This window comes from Pyxicephalus adspersus, chromosome 5 (genome assembly GCF_032062135.1).
Source record: "Pyxicephalus adspersus chromosome 5, UCB_Pads_2.0, whole genome shotgun sequence".
NCBI classification, from domain to species: Eukaryota; Metazoa; Chordata; class Amphibia; order Anura; family Pyxicephalidae; genus Pyxicephalus; species Pyxicephalus adspersus.
The window spans coordinates 117164670-117185360 of NC_092862.1; positions in this window are offsets into that span (position 1 = coordinate 117164670).

Consider the following 20691-nt stretch of genomic DNA (forward strand, 5'->3'; position numbering starts at 1 on the left):
CGATATTTGTATATGCACACAGCTACAGTAAACTAAGTTGCACAGACATTGTAACAATTTTAAAGTATTTAATTAGTCATGAAACAGGTGGACTATGTCTTGAGGCCTACAAAACAATGGTTTTCCATGAGGCCTGCTCTGGAGCGTGTGCCTTACAACTTCCTGCTGTGAAGCAACACGCGCGCGCCACACAAAGATAAGGGTTATTTATTATTTCTCCTCTCCTCTACATTGAATTAAATGTCTCTGGAAGCCATCTTGTACTTTGCACTTCATCGGTACATGGAAAATAATATTTTCAAGAATTTTGACTTAAAATAATTCTTATAATAAATGCTTGCTTCTATATTTCTTTCCAGTTTATAGACTAACATGTTAACTGGATTAAGGAATAAGGACAAGTTTGGCCCTTTGCAAAGTTCTCATTTAATCCTTATTCACACTCAGTTTATCAAATTAAAGCAGACAAGATGGATGCAGAGGCCTTTCAAGATGGACATCGTGTGTGAAATTTGCAGACAAGAGATTTTAAAAAGTGCCCACCACGACTTGTCACATCATCTCTCCTCAGCTTCAGCTGGCCTTGCTCACACCCCGGGCAGGGTCACCATTCTCCTTGGTGTTATACTATGGACTGCTGCAGAGAAACAGTACTGCTACATAGTCTCCAGCAGAGTTACTTATTACACCCTGGCCCTCTTCACCTGCCCCAGCCATTCAAAATAACATCACACCATAAAATATTCATGAACAGCCAATGCTGCTGCTATGGGCTCGCTTCTGCAGGTGGCCGTCACATCAGTAATTGGCCAATACTTCCCTCCACAGCGTAAAATTGTTTTCATTATGTGTCATGCACACAGAGCCAAGTAAATCCCTCTTGAGTGCTTTCCCAAGAGCTAAAGGGAGGTGGTACTTAACTTAAACAGGCGCTTTTGGCTTACAAGGGGGGAAAAAAAAGAGGGAGCTCATCATTAACTTACTTCTTAATGCTAAAAAAAAGGAAGAAGAAGCTGATGCAGAAATACCCCTAAAGATTATCTAAAATGTCTCAGTTACTAGGGTGAGCTTTAGAAGCTTTAGATTGTCCTTATGATACTAAAAGCTACTTCTCTTCCAAAGAAAAAGAGGGGAATAACTTTCCACCCGACTGCAGTTCCCATGGTTTGCAGTGCAGGGCGGTAAGCAGGTTTCAGCTATAAACTGCTGCATTGTAAGACAATAAAGCACAGTCAGGTCCCTCTCCCCCCCTATTTCGATTCAAGGGTGCCTTTTTCTTTGCCCCTGCATTGGACTAATCACAGATCTACTTTCTTTAATTGAGGCCTGGGAGAAATATATTTAGGAAAAGTCATCCACATCCTAACACAGGACAAAAAACTTTACACTACAAACATTTTTTAATAATTGATTTAAATAATATTTTAGGTCTGCAAGCGCCTATCCATGGAATTTAAGAGATATTACAAAAATTGTGTATATAAATCATGCCTAGTTCATTGCAAAAAGTCAAAACTTGTTTCCTAGTTATTCGTAGCTAAAGTGATCAACTGAAATTTTTGAATTGTTAAGCTTTGGTGAAGTTTTTCAAAGTATGGCCCATGTTTATTACTCTTATTTGCAAGATCAAATGAGTTGCTATTTCTGAAGTACAATATTTTTGTATGGATTAAATTAATACATTTTGTGTTGCTCCCATTTTTTATATTACCCCCTTCCCCTTGTCCACCCTTTATAAAAAATATCCATAAAAATCTTTAAAAAAGAAAACAAGTGCATTTTTATACCTGCTCTGGGTATTTATTGCCAACAAAAAAGTTATATAAAAAAAATTAAAGTGCTATACAATTCCATGATTATATCTACATGCTAAAAGTATGATGGCAAGGGTTGGAATATCTAATAAAAAAAATTCTGGCAATTTTTATTGCCTGAAAGTTTTCAAGAGAAAATTGAATTATTGTAATATATTATATTATTGTATTATATTATAATTATTGTATTAGGCAAATATAATGTACGTAATGGTTCAGCACCAGATTTATAAAATAAAATGTGTAATATTATTAACTAGAAGAAACAGTTTTATTTGGAACTGAAGATACCTGTAGACTGCCAAAAGCACTTAAAAGGTTAGTATCTATTGTATGTTACATGAAAAAAAATATAAAATAAAATGGTTAAAAAAATAATGATAACATGTAGTTATTATTATAAATTATGTTTATCACTTAGAAACTTTCCTGCTATGTAAATATGTAATTTATCTATACTAAGTTTAATATTCATATGGTAATACACACAGAGATGTCAGCAGAAATCTTGATGAAGAGAATACATTTGTGAGTTAGGATAATTATTTATAAGCTAGTTATTGCAGTTTATGGAGCCTTGGTTTCATTGAAGAAACATTGCTAAGCCCCCCAAAAAAATGTAGCAAAACAATTTTAAAACTAAAAAATGTAGTTAAAAAGTAATTGTTAATTATCTGTTTATCATTAATGAACTCTCCTAATCTTATAATAGTGAATCAGTAGAAATGACAATAAAATATACAAATCTATTCAAATAAAATAATATTTGATCTATAAATACAGAGAATTCCTTTTTTTTTTCAAAGTATCTATATATTGTGCAATACTTAATATTTGATAGTACACAGTGAAGTCAGCAGGAAACCCCATGAGGTCGTATCTCAGAGATTCCTATTTCCCTAAACTGTTCCCCAGCAGAATCCCTCTCATTTATCAATCTATTGATGGTGTGTAAGCAGAAAGTATTAATAATATTTTATAAACCTTTTTTTTAACCCTAAAATACTACACAGTGCTGTAATAAAATGCATAATAGATAAGTTGAATGACACAGAAGGAGAGGAGGACCCTGTCCAATAAAGCTTCCAATCTAATAAAACTTTCCATTTCTTGGGAGTTACTTAATGTATTCAGTTAAGACATAATAAATAATTTAATATGAGATATAGTATTTTAAACTTGATATTGAGTGAGTTTTAAGTTTTCTTCTTCTGAACTCACAGAATGTATTCTTATATGTTTCTAACTGTTTTGCTATTTAAGATTTAGTGTTCTAAGTGCTAACAATTGGTTTATCCTACAAAATGTTAATGATGAGCCCGGAAAAAGTATATCAGATTTTGTTCCAGATTTAGTTTGTCAGATCAACATAGTTTGCCAAAAATACCATGGGGAGCAGGCCTTGCTAAAGACTAAATCCTTACAAATGACATTTTATAAAAGAGACCTTATGGGACTTTATAAAATAGAATTAAAATAAATCCTGCTTTGGGAGCCAGCATTTATGAAATCCTCTCTTTTCCTAATTCCAATTGTGCATTGGGGTCACCTCACATCCTTTAATGCTTTGATCCTTTGGACCACCAGGGTCAATTGTCTGAAATCACTTAAGAGTATTTCCCCATACAAAAGTAGTTCCAATTGAAAATGACAGAAATATATCAATATATAAAATAAACATTGAATATTTTTGAGATTCAGGTATCACAATTACTGGTATCTTGCTATACTAACGTAATTTGCAATAACCTATAGCAACAAAAACTAAATGATATCTTAATGAAGTGTAAAACCAAAAAATGAATATGCCTCAAACAATACCATAACATAAACATTTTCAGCAACTGGTTCATAAATAAAATCCCAGACACCATTTGTTTGGTCACGCTAAAGTTGTGAAGCTGATTTCTCATTGGCTATTAGGAGTTACCGCAGACCATTTAAAATCAGCCCACAGCTCTAACAAGAGGACATTTGTAATCTTAAATAGTTTTCAAATTTAGCTAATGATTGATGTTTTTATTTGCAGATGTATTTTATTTATTAAGCTGTGTTATTATACCTGATTAAATAACATTACAAAAAAAGTGTTAACTTTTTTTTTATAGGCGTGTGTAGCCTTGTATAGGAGGCAACTCACTAGCCATGGCAGATGTAGAGTACTTTTCACTTTTTAATGAAAACTGCATTTATGTCAGCTCCTTGAACACCAACAATGATCAGTCTACTAAAACTCTGAAAAACCTCTGCCTACCATGTATTGTAAATTATGGCTTGGAGGTCACGAACTCAAGGGGGTAGGGCGGAGAAGCATTTATCAATCAAATGTGCTCTTTTCTAAGTTTGACAAAACTCCGCCACAAAACAAGTGATTGGGAAGACGCATGCTATTCATTAGCTTTAAAGTCATATACTTTTTCTCTTTCTTTATTTTCCTTCCTTTCCATTCTATTGATTGATGACTAAGCATATATAGTACATTTTTAGATTTTTAATCATTTTTTTATATTTTTATATTTTTAAGCATCCAGGTCTTTTTTGAATTAAAGTTCACAATGAAATAACATACACATGTGGATTTTTTAGTTTTCTAATACAACTGAACATATATATATATATATATATATATATATATATATATATATATTTATCATACACAAATATGTACACACACATATATTTGGACCACCTGTCTAATAATGTGTAGCCCCCCTCCCCCCTTGTACAACCACAATATCTCTGACCTGTCGAATTTTGAACTCCACCAACCTTCCTTCCTACCATTATGCATCCTGTTGCTATCTCTTCACTAGGTAAACACAAAATGTAATCGGACCACCTTCTTAAATTGCTCTGTGGTCCAGCCTATATGCCCATTGTAAGCATTTTCAGTGGTCATCCACACACCAACATGTGACTACATAGTCCTATGACAGCAAGCTGTGGTGCATTGTGTATTCTAACATCTTTCTATCATGGCCAACCGTAAAAGATAAGTGAACTTTTTCTCTGTTGCCTACACCCCACAGTACAGCTCCATGGACTCCTATGGGCTATTTCCTAGTGAGGTAAACCATGGTAAATGGTCCCCATTAGGGCTGTGGAGAAGGACTTTAGGTAGGTGAATGTAATCAATTCTGGACCACAAATCTTCAAATCTCATTAAGTAGACAACTGTGGAGGGGAGGGTGGGTTAGGTAATGCAAGGGGAAAGGGGAAAAAAGTGTAAAAGTTCATATATTCATTAGGTTATTTTTCAAGTTAGCCTTCACCCCTTTATATCAATGTTTATTGGTTCACCTGTTCTTACTTACACCACTTTTGGTACCTATTTTTGGTAGCTAAGATTTGCTGTTTTGGAGATGCTCTTCAATAGTCATCAATCCATCACAATTTGGTCCCTGTCAAAGTTGTTTAGATCCTTTAGATCCGCAGCACACTCTAAATGAAACCCAGTCATCTCCCATTGGCCCTGATTTATTAAAGCTCTCCAAGGCTGGAGAATATACACTTTAAATGCATTCAGGCAAACCTGCGATGGATTTCTTAAAAGTTGTGTGCTATTTGTTAGCCAATGTTTTCAGTCTTGGACGAGATCCATTCCAGGTTTGCTGGATCATACAGGTTCACTGATGAAGGGGTATCCACTCCAGCCTTGGAGTGCTTTAATAAATCAGGCCCATTGTTTGCAAGGGAAAGCAAATTTGGGGACTTACAGTAGCTGCATTGAAAAATGTATTTAGTTTCATTAAAGCTAACACGACAGCTGACATTGCTGACCCCTGTTAAACATGCTGGTTCTCTGGCTGTTCCACTAACTATAACATTTTTTAGTTCCCCTGTTGTCAGAAAAAAAGTCTGTATTGTCAGTGAAAATTTCATTAAAATAAAATAAAGCAAGAGAATTGCGTGAATTGGTGAATTAAACAGTGTTATCTTCTGGTCATTTAGTAATTACATAAGTATAATACACAGAGGTCTATATATCAGTTTAATGGTATACTATGTTGAACACTCTATCCAGAGTAACTATTTCTATCCAGAATTTTCATAATGCCCAAACTCAGAGAACCTGTGCTTAATTTTAGTTCCAATCATGCAATATTTTGATTAAAAGTTAATTTAACATAAGCTCCTCTTCTCCTTTGCATTACAAACTCAGTAAAAGGGTTCGATGACAATACTTCCACTTGTCACATATGCATACAGATCATTAATAATTTATTGACATGGTATAAACAGTGGTTTTGGGAACTGGCCTTTATCATGAGGTTAATTGCATTATTGTTTTCTTAATTGCAGTTGATTAAATAAAATGCATTATGCATTGGGTTGATGCTGATTCAGAGAGCACACTGTATTTCTGCCTATATGTACACTCAGAGGTCAGAGGTCTAAAACACCTACTTACTGAATCACAACATATTAACAGAGTCAAATCAACAGGGGGTATATGTTTCCCTTTTTGTAGAGCTCTCTGACTCAGTAGGGGACAAGTTGGACCTTTGCAGCAAGGCCACTGCTTCCATATAGAGAGCAAAGGTCCTTATATGCAACATGCCAGCAGGGAATAAGCTTTTCTACCTAGTATGAGTCTCCCTGCTAGAGAAAACAAACTTTAAGCCTTTGGACATTTTTGTATTTAGATGCACCAATAATGTAGTCAGCTGATGTTATCATTTGGACATTAAAGTAGCATGCTTGCCAGGTATAGGCGGTTGATTTTCATAAGCCCTAACTCATCCATATGTTGCCACAGTGATTAGACCAACATGTATAGGAAAAACTGTGAACCAGTGAGTGAAAACAATTGGGACATCTGTCCCGATCGAAGGCACTGCCATTGAAGAGCATTAGTAGTCCGTTACAGGTTGTACAATATTTGTAAAATGTTATGTACTGTTGATATAATTATAAAAGGCTAAACAACTGAGCTAAGAGAAGACTCATTATTATCATTTACAATGTAATGGTAAATGAACTGGACTTGTTTTCTATAGAAGAAAAATGTATAAATATGTCCAATATGGCCAATGATCCTACAAAAGAACTAAAGAACATTGTGTTAATAAATAAACCCATTTACTTCCCTTATCAAATTGTTTCCTTCCTTATGAGATGTTTTGTGCTCCCATCTATGCGGAGACCTGCGTGCTTTTGTCACATCAGTTTATACGGCTATGCTCAACTTTTTATTTTCTTTTTACGATTTTTGGATTTTCCTACCTAGCAAATTCTGCATGCTTAATAATAGAATATATCAGAGTAATATGTGTCAGTAGCAAAGCTTGTATAAAATATCCAATGTGTCAGGGGCTATACAAGTGGTCTTTTCAAAGTAGAACAACTGACTGTTTCAAAGTAGGAGGCAGTTGATGTAAGACTGTAGCATTATGCTTAGTTGCTTTCTCAGTGAATGGGGCCTTTTAAAACCTAGGTATATCATTGCCAAAAAGGGCTAAATAGTTCTGTCAGCATTTTAAGAAAGCCTAGATTCTTTTTTTTTTCCTACTCCTCTGAAACACTATTCCGGACAGCTGTTAGTGACACTAGCAAACTTTTCATATGGATATGTATGTTAATGGCAAGCAATGAACTGAGGATGAAGAGCCGCAAACACAGACCAATCTCTTCACTGCACATCAAAAGCCTTGACAAAAGGGGCAGTAAAAGAGGCAGCAATGGTGGAGCCTTCACTTTTGTACACTGAATTAGTTCTGCAAGCAATGAAACTGATCTTTTCTCCCTGCCAGAAAAAGTCCAGTGATTTTTGTAAGTGCTCATTAGCACAAGAGGCATTTATGAAGATAATTGACTGACGCCGATACCTCTGGCTGTCACAACAGTGCCAGCAGACCATGTGCAGTGTTGTGTTTTGTCCAAGAGATACTAGATTTAAAGGCTGGCTGGGATGCGCCCGGGCGTCCGCCCCTCCTCTGTGGGGACATCGGCCCATCAATCTCTTGTTTTTTTCCTATTTGGTAATCATAAAACAAGTGAAGCTTAACATTGCTAGAGTTGCAGAAGTGCTCTCCTAATGATTCCATAAACTATAAATACACAGATTCAGGTTCTGCAGCCATTGGACACTCAGGATATTATCCAGAAAAATCAACTTAAAGCAGATTCACACCCACCTCTACAAAAGGGTGTTTAGGAGTTGTGTTAATAAACAATTGCTTTTATTGTTTTTTTTTTTGTATCAGGTTTTTTTTTGTTTAATTTCTTAAATAAATACTTGTTTTTGACCTTTACTTCACCCTTTTCCGCTTCCATGAGGAGTGCTGATCATCTGCAGTGTTTTCACAGCTTCTTCATGTCTACTTACATATTGATTGGCGGGAGGACCTTTTTCCTGATAGTGACCAAACATTCCTCCATTTTGTGTCTTTGGATAGCCACTTGTGGTCTATCAGAAGCATGATGTATGGTTGTGGGCACATTGGTACACATTGTTATTGGGGGAGATGCACCTGGCAGCAAGTGCGGCTGTGGGTGCTGCCATGGGAACTTTCCACTGTACTTCTCCCAATGGACCTAGCCAATGGCTGTTCCATGAGTGGATGGTTGTAGTCAGCAGAACTTTACTCCATTGACTTACCTTCTGACTAGTACAGCTGCACAGGCTCTTCTCCAGTACTGAAACTGCCTAAACTGACTTTACTCACCACTGTAAGCTTCACATAGTGTGCATTAGAACCTGCAGCAAGTCTGAGACACCCTATCTTTATGGACATTCCTGGACATTTAGCATTTTCTTTCTTAGCAGTTTTTAGATTTCAATTCATTTATTTGTGAAGGCTTGGTATCACAAGCAAGCCTTACTACAACTTCTTGTTTTTTAAGAAGCTATGTATAGTACTTTGCAAGTCCCTCCCATGAACCAGGATCTGCCTGCATTGCATAGAGAAGCACAATGACCTAATGATGATCTCATCTCACTGGGTCTAAAAAAGAAGATGTGATGAAAAAGAAAGACTACATTTATTAAATTCATTGTTCATGAGGAAGGAGTGAAAACCTGAAATGACAACATTTAAACACATTAAACTATAGCTTTATTATTAGTGCCTTGGGGCAAATCTACTCAAAAACTGAGGGCAGAATAGTTACTAACATATAAATCAAAAATATATTAAGTTAAACTGAAAAAAAAGCAGAAAACTTTGTTTCCATGGCATCTTTGCACCATTAAAATGTATTTTATAAAGTGACCAGGCTTTCTTTAATGTTAGGAAAGTCCCCACTCCTTTCTGCCTAATAAATCTTAAAGCTGTGGGTGTGGGAAAAGTTCCCGGCCTCCTTTTATACTTACAAATTACTCCTGGATACCTGCTGAGCCTCTGCCTAGGAGCCTTGCTTCCACAGCAATTAATCATCTGTTGAAATTCAAGGTTATGTGTCCAACTCGCTGTAGGGTTAAGCAGTTAGCTAATGGCTTAGATAATGGTTTTTATTATTTTTGGGAAAATGGTGAAATATTTTAGGATTAGAACCTGTGTACATTTTTTAATCTTCACTTACCTATTTATAGTTTGCTTTTATAAATATTCCCCTGTTATCTGCTGGATTGATGAAGACGCCATACGGATAAACCTATTTTCCTACTGCTGGGACCATTTTCTTAGGACTTCTTAATTTTACAACTCGAATCCTATGGGCATCTAAACCATTTAATAATCTTGAATTAAACATTTTTTTATACATATAATTTAAACATTTTTCAGTAGATTCTGCGCACAAAAAGTGTTTATTAGAAGCCTCATCTCAAATGTCTTTCAGTAGTAGTGCCCTCTTGTTTTGATATTTCAGCTTATACATGGATGGATGGTTTTAAACAAAATGGGGCCCTGTGCAAATGTAAAGCGGAAGCCCTAAATGCACAGTATTGCCTGTGTCTTTAACTGGGGTCGTTGAGAAGGTAGGGGTCCTGGGTAATTGCCCAATTTGCCCTACCCTAAACTGGCCCTGCTTGTATCACAATACAAAAGTCTCTGGCATTTTGAGGAATGCCTGTTAAGTAACCGTCATTACTGGTTATGTATAGCAGCTTTTCATATTTCCACAAGTACGCAATAGGACCTGTGTTGATAAGTGTTGTGGTAATACTCATTTTAAATTTCAATTTTTTTAATGAGAATTAAAATGGAAAGGAGAAACAAGCCAATGAACAATGGTGACACAATCTTTAGAAAAGATTATAACCTTACAGAAATAAAAAAGAGGAAGGTTGGTGGAGCGGTAGGCTTATTGAGAAAGTGGTTATCTGTTAATACAACAAATCATATGTATAAATCAACCCTGAAACTTAGCTTATTACTCATCTGTTTATTCAGAATTTTTTTAAATGGGGTCTTGATTATGATATGATTATTAGAAGAAATACTAGTAAAATATGTTTTAAATTCAGGTATTTTTGGTATTTTTATATACTATGCATTTTTATTTACAGATCCTTCTTTTTCTCTATCAGAAACCAATTATTTTCTCAAGCAAATTAACTTGTCTTAAGCACCTTTGTGTATTTTACTTGAAATACAAATAAAAGTGTAATAAATATTTGAGTTTTGTGTTATTTTCATAATTAAATCAGGCCATTTGTTTAGCATTTCTTTTCGGTCTTTCCTCTCCATATTGACTGTTTTCTTTTTTCTTCTCAGTTGTGGCAATGAGCAGTAATTGCAGCAGTCTAGACACAGAGACAGATGCAAAGTAGAGCATTATTATACTGAACATTTGCCCTAGTACCATACCGTCTAATTGCCCAGAAAATATATTTCTACATGAATTATTTGTAATTTGACTTTTAATGGACCAACTGTTGTATATTTATGGGGAATCCACTTTAAAAGAACAGCACTGAAAATTGGGCATTTATGTTCAATGTTTAGGATTTTTATTGAATATATTAATAAATAATCTTGGAGTTAAAATAAAAGGTCAGTATTAGAAAAAAAAAAAAGACAATAAATTGTTTAGTTCTGGTAAATGTATGTGAGGGGCTTTGGTTGTGCAGTTTGAAAAAATGTGACCCTTTCAGGAATATTTTTTTAATCCAATATGCAAAAATATATTTTTGGAAATATTTTTATAAGCACCTTCTCATCTGTAAATCACTACTGATCAAAGGATGATGATAAAAGGTGAACAAGGCTATTTAAAAAGCCTGGCCCTTTAGGTCCGCTAAAAGCTGGTTGAAAAAGTTTGAGAAATAATTTTGTGATTTGCTGCAAACCAGCTGACTAGGTGTATCACTTTCTGAGTGGGTTATGTGATTGTCAAATCGCAAGGGGTAATGATGGGAAGGCTAGATTTTAAAAACTAAAAAATACACCATTTTACCATAATACCTTTGGGTCATATTTTTATTTATATAATAAATAGTTAAAAGAGATTCCCTGAGCACTATGGGTTAGTTAAAGGGACAGTATAAAAAATGACGCACTTTTACATACCATGGCCCTTAATGTAGTTTCAAGGAGAGCTTTAGGATATAATGATGATGATGATGTTCAATGATGTTGAATCAGTGCTTTAATATACGTGCGCATGTATTTTAGCTTTACATTGTGCCTCTGTATTTTAGTAAATGAAAGAAAATGTACCAAAAAATGTAAACCAAAGCTTTATCTACTGGCAGAAAATGAGATAATAAAGTAATAATATGTAATATTTCATTACTAGCCTAAAAAGGGATAGAAATATTTTTAATGCATTCTTACAACCAACAAAATGCAAGATACATACAAACATTCATACAAAAAGATACATACAAAGTTTCACAGTTCTAAGTGTTATATTTCATGTGCATGTTTCATAACTTCAGCAACATGAACTGAACCCTGATTTTCCAGTATATAGTGGATCAATCATCTATTTGATGGGAAACGAATTGATAGAGCTGGCCTAAATGTGACTCCAGACTGGTAATTTGGGAAGGTCCAGATCTAATAGGGGGCTGGCCACCATGTTTCACTTACCAGTAATTGTAAGGAACTGAGCATTCAGCAAAAGGGCGTTTGTGCTGCTGCTCGTGTAGCCTGCCCTTTCCCTTTGCTATGAAGAACAATGGGGAATTGATGAAAAACTTATGACCTGCCCATCTGCCCTTTTTTAAGGCATTCGTAACCCCACATTATCAATTGTTATTGTTGTATCCTTTTTCGATTCCTGCCACACTCAAATATTATATATGAATAATAATTTACTATAATAAATATTATTTACTATTATGTATAATGTATATTTGTATATATATATATATAATATAAAGTATAATATATGTATATATATTATACTTTATATATTTATTGATATATCTTCAAATAACTGTTTTCAACTGCTGTTTTGTAGTTCCATCCAAACCACCAAAAATATTGCTTTACTGGCTTTAGTTAAACACTTCCTTACTTCTGTAATATGTCACAATTTGAATCATACAACCATGTACTCTTTTACTTATAGTATATAACAAATTTGTATCATCAGGAATTTTACACTTTTCAGACTTCTTCTTGCTTCTCCAATAACAAGACCCCATTGGTGTGCAAGTTTTGGGCGTGTGGGTGTGGTCTGAGGCTGACCGGCTTACAATGGGCTCCATCCACCTCAATCACTTACAAGTAGTGGACTGTTATGTCTTTGAAATGTATACAAAGAAATATACAGAGTACAGCTTTTAAGGGTTAATCAAATCAATGTGAACGCTTGCATGGTGCAAGATAATAGTTAAGTAATAATAGTTAAGTAAAAGACAATATACTGAACGTAGCTTACATATATCAGAATTTATCGCTAATCTGGTATGATCTGAAATCTGATTGGTTATTTGTGCTGTGTGCATTGCATTAATAGAAGTGTCAGCTACCTCTTTTTGCAGGATTGTGTCACCTCCATAGCAAAAGGGTTATGTAATAAAGTTTAAACATAGACCATGGTGTGCACCTGGCCCCTTCTTTTTTATTTTATCTCATAGGTCAGCAAAGCCAAACGTCCCCGTCATTGTTCATTTCTCTTTTTTTTTGCTGCAGGCTTCCAGGAACTAAAGCCATGTAGCCAAGTACAGTGCAGAGTCTGGATAGAAAGCACCTACTCTTTTCCGCTAAAAATACAGCTGAAATAATTGAAATTGACAGAGCCTTTTAATCAAGTAAACACATTTTAACTAGTTTTTTCCCCTATCCTTCCATTCATGCCAACTATAGAAATTAGCCTTCACTCTTCCTTCACTTACACATGGATACACACACTTGCGTGAACACAAGAAAAAATTCTTTTCTGCTGTCAGCATTCCTCACCAACAATAGTTAGATTAGTGGAAATGAGGGCCTCCACAGAGAAAAGACATTCAGCCACAGAAGGCGCCCTGCAGGAACAGCTGGTAGGGGTTAATAGCTGCTGAACCTCACAGCCAGGGTCTATTCTGTATTGTGTGTAAAACTCCTGGGAAGGAAGGAGACTTGTGACAGCCTCTGGGGTGCAAAGGATCAGAGGTATAGTAACAGGTCACATAAGCGTCGTTCGATGAGATGGCTACCTAAGGACAGCATAAGAAAAAAAGTCTCTTTATTTATGTATAGAAATTGTACCTGTTTATACAGCCTTCTTTGTCCTGTCAAATAAAGCTCTACAGTATTCACTACCTTGGCCAATAGCATTTTAATTCGTGTTACAGCTTTACGAGAACAATTGGAACTGTGGTGTTAATTGAATTATTCACACACCGTAAAATAGGCACAATTCAAGGGATCATGGTCTTGAAATAACCAGAGCACATGCTGGATTTTGCATATTCTTTAGTTTTTTAATTTGGTTTGCTGTTTATGCTTTTTATAATGATGATAGTTTTAAAACAAAAGTTTGAAATAAATGATTTAAGAGCAACGTCAGCGTAGGTTTATTAAAGCAGGATCATGATACTGAATAAGCTTCAGGGGTGGATGCGGATGGGATCAAACCTCCTTTCAGGACCCGTGAACCATTCCAAGCTTAAATGTTAATAACGGATGATCCACTTAACTGCTGCACTCATTGAATTGCTTTGGGGAGTTGGAAGTTTCTTATGTTATGAAGGATAGAAAATAAGAAAACAAACATATTTATATAAGTTTTTATAAGGTTGGGAGGGGACACATTGTGGATTCTTGCCCGTTAAAGTACAATGCCGCCTTTTTTTTACAGTTGTTGCCGAACACTAAAACAATCAAATTCATAAATGGGATTTAAGACTTATTATATTCCTTAAATCGCATACAAGCTTTAAAGTATCTTTATTACCCAATTAGAAGCACCCAATGATTGTTTGATGCACATAGGCTCTGTATGCAGCTGCTCACAAATATTGCAGTTCAAAAATACCAAAGCAAAAATATTCCAATAGGCACAAAGAAAACTTGAAGACCCTGTGCAAGAATAAGTAGCCCAGAAAGGTCAGAGTATTTGGTTTGCTATATTTACATTTGCCAAAACAGTGAGGTTATTTTTATTCTGAAGCCTTTTTTTTTTTACAGCACCTCGCCAAAGTGTGTGTCGTGCCCCACCTTATTGGTGAATGGGTTAAGCTTTCTGACTTTCTGGTAACAGTGAAATTATGACAGAAAGAAAATTGTTCCATTTTAGCATGAAAATGCTTGTACAAATACTGTCGTTCCTTCCTTCTTGCTTTCTTTATAATGCTTCAACGATAGCTAAAATGACAGACATTTGACAGGTATCTGTAAGCATACAGCCCAGGCAGCTCATTAAAGTTTTTATTCCTATGCATTGCCTTTCACAAAGGCAAAAACCCATTAGCATTGACTGTTTTGCAGATTAGAAGAATTAAGGGCTTCAAATGTTGGCTTATACCAAGCAATGTCATTTGTGAAGTGATGTTTGCTTTATTATTTCCCGTACTCTCCCTCTGAAACCAGCCTGACATGACTCTAGCTCAACATAGGGCGTACTGTGCAAACCAAAAAGACTGGCTCATCGATGAAAAGAAACGCATTTCCTTTTATACATGACTGGAATGGCAAAGAGGGGAGACTTTACATGTACTCTTTAGGCTCATTAGAGTCCTGATTATAATAGTTCTCCGATGTAATCTTTAATCGACTTTGACACTAGATTTGCCCCGTTACAAATCCTGTCATGCAAATTAAGTCATTTGTGTTGTTTGATATGGAAAGATCGGCTATGAAATGAAAGATTAGTTCACAGATGAGGCACGGAGACTGCTGCCCTTGTGCACCGTGCAACTGATTACAAGGATGAGATCATCTATTTTTACACGTTGCCGCTAACAGTTATCTTACGCCACCGCTAACATTTAGACAAAGACCGTTAACCGTTTACCCACCGAACGCTTCTCATGTCTTTCTCGTGTTTGTGTGCCGCCGTGTTAAGCGGCAGGCAATTGGTTAAATATTTATCCAAATTCAAGATGCTAAAAATTTTACTAATAAAAAAAAAAAAAAAAAAATAAGAATTGTTTACTTAATACAACTGTCAAAAAGCATAAAAGTGTTCAGTAAATTTTTTGTCCTAAACTTTCCTAGTTTCAATTTATATCTGGAAACTTCACCTTTGAGTAAGTCTTCAGTGACAGATGCTGCTTAAATGCGCAATGTTTTTCATCAATGTATTTGATTTCCCCATTTGTGTCATCTTTACTTTCTAAGATTGCATCTGTTCGTCACATTTTTTCCTGTAAAAATAAAAATTCTGTTTCAATTAAATCTTATTTTTATTTTTAAACCGTGGATAGGTTTTACACCAGTAACTTCTCCATGTCCTCTGTACATTTATGAGTGCATTTCCCTTCCCCCTTCCAGTTTTCTGCTATTGTACTACTTTTCTCATCATTGACACTGTGTGGGTGAATGCTTAGCAGCATTGTACACGAAAATGGTGGATTTTAACATTTCTAAGACTGGCCTTAAGCTAAACAGGGTGGGTTGTAATGTGTAGGTATGATACAAATACCCTGAAAAAAAAAGAACTGCAAAGTGAACACAAACCTAGAAGCTCAGTTTGGCTTTAGATATAAAGAAGCCTGTGATGAGGGGAGGAGGGCAGGGAGGAAGAGGCAAAGCTGCAGGTGGTTTGTCATCTGGAGGAGTAATAGTTATAGGAGCAAGTTTTCCTAACCACACTACACCTCCCTCCTCATTTGCCATATGTGCAGCAAACTTGCCCTAGTGCATGCTTAAGAACTTGCTCAAACTCTCCGGACACAAAAACTTTCCTTTAATATAGATTCCACAAGTGTCCCAAAGAATAAAATCCTCTTTCTGTGCATCAAATGCTTCTGAAAAATTAGAAACGTCATTGTAAATATAGCAGAGACATCACTACTCTGCACATTGCCTGTTCACAGGGCAGAGATGTAGGTTGGGTCCAGCAGGCCCTCCCTCTTTAAATTGGAAGTAAACCTAAAATTTTAATAAAGGTGAGCAGACAGGTTTTTTTTTAATTAATAATAACTAATTATCTGCATGAAACTTACCTGGTTGCAATATTCCAACTAAATGCTTCTTGCTTAATTGTCAGCTTCCTAACTTTATCCTTCTCCGGGTTTTGGATCTGCTGCCAATATGATTGGCCAGGCCAGAATGATGTAACACCTGCACATGATGTACACAGAAATTCATTTATTCCATCCAGGTATGCAAGGATTGTATACTTAAAGCGGAAATAAAATGAAAAATAACACTTCACTTTATGCCCGCAGATCCCTTGATCATGCTAGACCTATCCTTAATCCGGTCCCGCGCCGTCCTGAAATCCTTCTTTGTCCCGCAGCGGGCCCACCATCTTCTTCCTTCTTCTGGGTATGTCACCTGATCTTGCACTGTGCAGGTGCAGGATCAGGTGATGTAGTCAACTGTAAAGGGGATAAATAAGTGAGCCGATCTAACAGCGTATGCATGAGATCGGCATCTCTTTCCCCTTACCGAAGAAAAATGCCCTAGGATGCCAAAAGCCTCCCATTATACATGATGTAGGTATCCCAGGAGGCTCTGCGCTCCCATTCAGTCTTCATTGCCGCAGCTTCACCCTTTTTTTAGAAAAAAAGTGTGTTGCACTTGACAAAAAAAAAAATAAATTAATTTATATAAAATGGTTGTCTATCCTTTTATGTAAAGTAAAAACATTGAGTTTAGGTTTTTACTAAAAATGCAAAAGGACAGATAAGTTTTTACAGAAGAGATATATGTGTCCCTGCAGAAATGAATAACCTGTCTGCTTTGTTTTTATTAATTTGGTTTAGTTCTGCTCCAACATCTTCAACAACAATGACAATTTGACTTTTAAAATAACTTAAGTTTAAAACTTAGTTAAAAAAACATGTGATCAACATTTTAATACTTTGTGACATTATCTTCTGAAAGATGTGCATTAAATCCTCAGCAAAATAGAAATTGTTTCTGATAATTAAATAAAACCGAGCAACTTGACTTCTCAATGTCAGCTGATGACAAACTCGGCAAGGCAGTGCCTGTTGCATCCTGGTAATGTTTCTCATTTTAGATTGACAGGTTGGGGAGTTTAACCACATGAAGAAGATAATCTTACTTGTCATGGCTTCTGGGTGATTAACTGTCTGATTCCGTAAAGGAAAGTGAAACCATGAAACACATTTCTTTTTTATCTTAATGGATTGTTTTTGTGTGTAAAGCTATGTACACACGTTAGATTTCTGTCAAAAGAAAGGATCTTTCGTGATTGTTTGCAGTGACAGTAGAAAGAACTAGTTCTGTACACACAACACCGTTCAGTTCTACGGTGAGCAACGGACAAACAGGAGGCACTTCTTAGAAAATGACACCAGTTGTCCAGGTCGGTCATTAAGTGATCCGCCATGGCAGATCACTCAATGATACTTGGAGACCACTCTACACATTAGATTTCTGCCTAAGATGATCCCAAACATTTATTCCGAGCAACAACAATCAATGGTTTGTATATAACTTCACACATGGGGTACTGACTGTCAGAATATGTGCAAAAAGATGTGACTGTCAGCATGATCACTGCAAAAAATGATCTTTTCCAGAAGAATGTGAGAATGTAAATGTTTTTTTTCAAGTTACCTGATTACGAGGTTAGGCACTGCATACACCATACATAATAGTGTTGGGCATGTGGATTAGAATTTCCGAAATTGGTAATAAAATAAAATATTGAACCCAGAATTTGTTGGCTGAAAACAACAGTAAAGTGTTGATAGTTCGTTATAACTGTACAGGACTAGAAAAATAACTGAATGAAATACTGAATCATACTTCACATGAATCACTGGGACCTTGAAGCTGCAAGTTGTACTTGTAGTACACATTTTAGGCTGCTTCAACCAAAAGAAACAAAACATTTGCTAGAAGCTATTTTACACAAAAGAATAAGCCCAAACCTTCCTACCTTTTCAATTTTTCTAGAAAAGTTGAATCATGTGTTCCAGATAGATTGGGTTAGGACCTCCTTGGTTAAAGAAACTTGAAATAAATGTTTTTTAACATTAAAGAAATGTGGAAATCCTATGCTTTTGGTAAATTGGTAAAACCTTTGAGCAAATAACGTGGTACGTGTATAGGTTATTATCTAACAATCCACCTTTTATGTTTTAATGAGTTTGTGGACTAGGGTCCCTTTGCCTTCTTTTCTGTAACACGCCAAAATTTAATGTTGGACAGTGTATTTCTTTTTTCTTTGACTCATTTTCTTTACCCGGTCTGAATTTGTATTCCCACATTTGAATGGTGACATCTGTATTAATAATATCTTTTGTCCATTTTTCCAAAAAAAAAAAATCAGCTCCTAGTTGACAGCCAACGGCAGTTAAACAAAGGTACTTGTACATACAGTATACTTACTTTTTATTTTAAATATTAACATTATTTGCTGAACAAGTATCTAATTGACAGCTAGCAGAGCATTGTGGTCCTATTGGCCTGAATGTCAAATGTAATTCAGTATGTGTGGATAGCATGTTTTACTTTGGTGTAGGAACTTTGGAAAAGCAACCACAATATCTAAAATCTAATGTAGACTTTTTGAAAAATGTAGATAAATGTTGGCAAGTAATGGACTACATGAGGCACCTGTACCAACACCAGCCAAAGTATCTGTAGCCTGTGTCACTGTATGTAGCCTAAAACTAAGACATATAGGCAAAACAAACGCAAAGCATTGAAACTTGCTGCTTACCACTGTAAAAACATTTTATGGCAATACCACCTAGCAGCCAATTACATACATATTAGATATCCTTGTTTATTTTTTACAACACTTTAGCACCCTAAGCCAGAAGAAGTTAGAACATATAGAGCTATCGTGAGCACTGGCAATTAGCCCGTCTCTAACTGAGATAAAGGACGATTACCATGTTACAGCAGCTGCAATGCATCAAGACTAGGTGGCTTATGATGAAGCAGTAAGAGACAGAGGCCAACACAATGTCTTCTCCTGTATTCTTGCAATTATCATCCAGCCTTAATATGGCACCGACATATTACGCAGGGCTGTACAAAGTCCATAGTCATGTCACTAACTGTCCGTCAAGGGGGCTTACAATCTAATGAACCCTACCATAGTCATATATCTTTAATACAGTCTAAGGTCATTTTTTGGGGGAAGGCAATTATTCTAATCGCATGTTTTTGGAATGCAGACAGAAACCAGAGTACCCTGAGGAAACCCACAGAAGCACGGGGAGAACCTGCAAACTCCATGCAGATAGTGTCCTAACCAAAATTTGAACCTGGGACCTAGCGCTGTAAAGGCCAGAGTGCAAACCTCTGAGCCATCGCACTGCCCATGCTTCCTTGTGATGTTGGCATGATGGCACAACCTCTTCCTATTGGCTGTAGATGAAAAGGTACACGGAAGGGTAGGGCAGAATGAACTACAAGCCAGTGCTGGATATTCACATTGGCAAAATTAGTGCACTCTTGTTTCACTTGTCTCCAATGAAAGCCTGGACATCAAAGGTTAAGAACCAGGTTTTTTTTAGCCATCAACTGACATACCCAAAGTCACTCTGTGTAGTCACTTGATATATGAGTCCAAATTAGTTGCTTGTGGATATTACAGACCTGAACAGCTAAACGTAAAATGAAAGGAAGTACTAGGTGTTGATTGGTGGATTAATTTACCCATGGGATGGGGGATGTTGATTTACAAAATATCAGGGAACTAAATGTTTTAGCAAGCTAATATCATTCATTTTCTCACATAAAGAATAATGAAACCTCCTTGATTGGTGTGGGCAATAGTTTTATTTTTTCTCGTGTATTCAGATATTTAAACCTTTGTTTAATTGTGCACAGAAAAAGGAGCTAAATAAAATGCTAGACACATACAGACCTTATATAACAGCAGTTCTATATACAGTATGTGCATGATCCACTCGCTGGCCATCCCATGGCGACACTCTGGTGACCCTCAGAGAAAGAAACATAATTAAATTAGAGCTTCTAAACAAACCAATGCCTATAAATCTTTGTTCAGACCTCATTGTGGATTACACTGAATGATTTAGTAGTAGATGAAGGTGACAAACAGTCCCCAAGTGGACTAACACTGTATTGTATAGCTGAGAGTAAAGCTTTAGGTTCAATAAAATTGGGAAGATCGGTAAAAACTCCTTAAAGGAACTTTAAAGGGACATTTTTTAAACCAGGTCATATGGCACAGGAGAGGGGAAAGAAGAAGTAAAAAGAAAAAAAAAGTAAAAAGGAGTAAAAAAAACCCTTTAATACCCCACAAAACACCCATAAATTCCAACAATGCTAATGAATGTCTCCACAGTTTTCAATGGAAGCATTAATAAGCATTTATGGATGTTTTCAAGTATTTATGAGCATTTTGGCAGTATTTATGGGTATTTTTAGGTTAC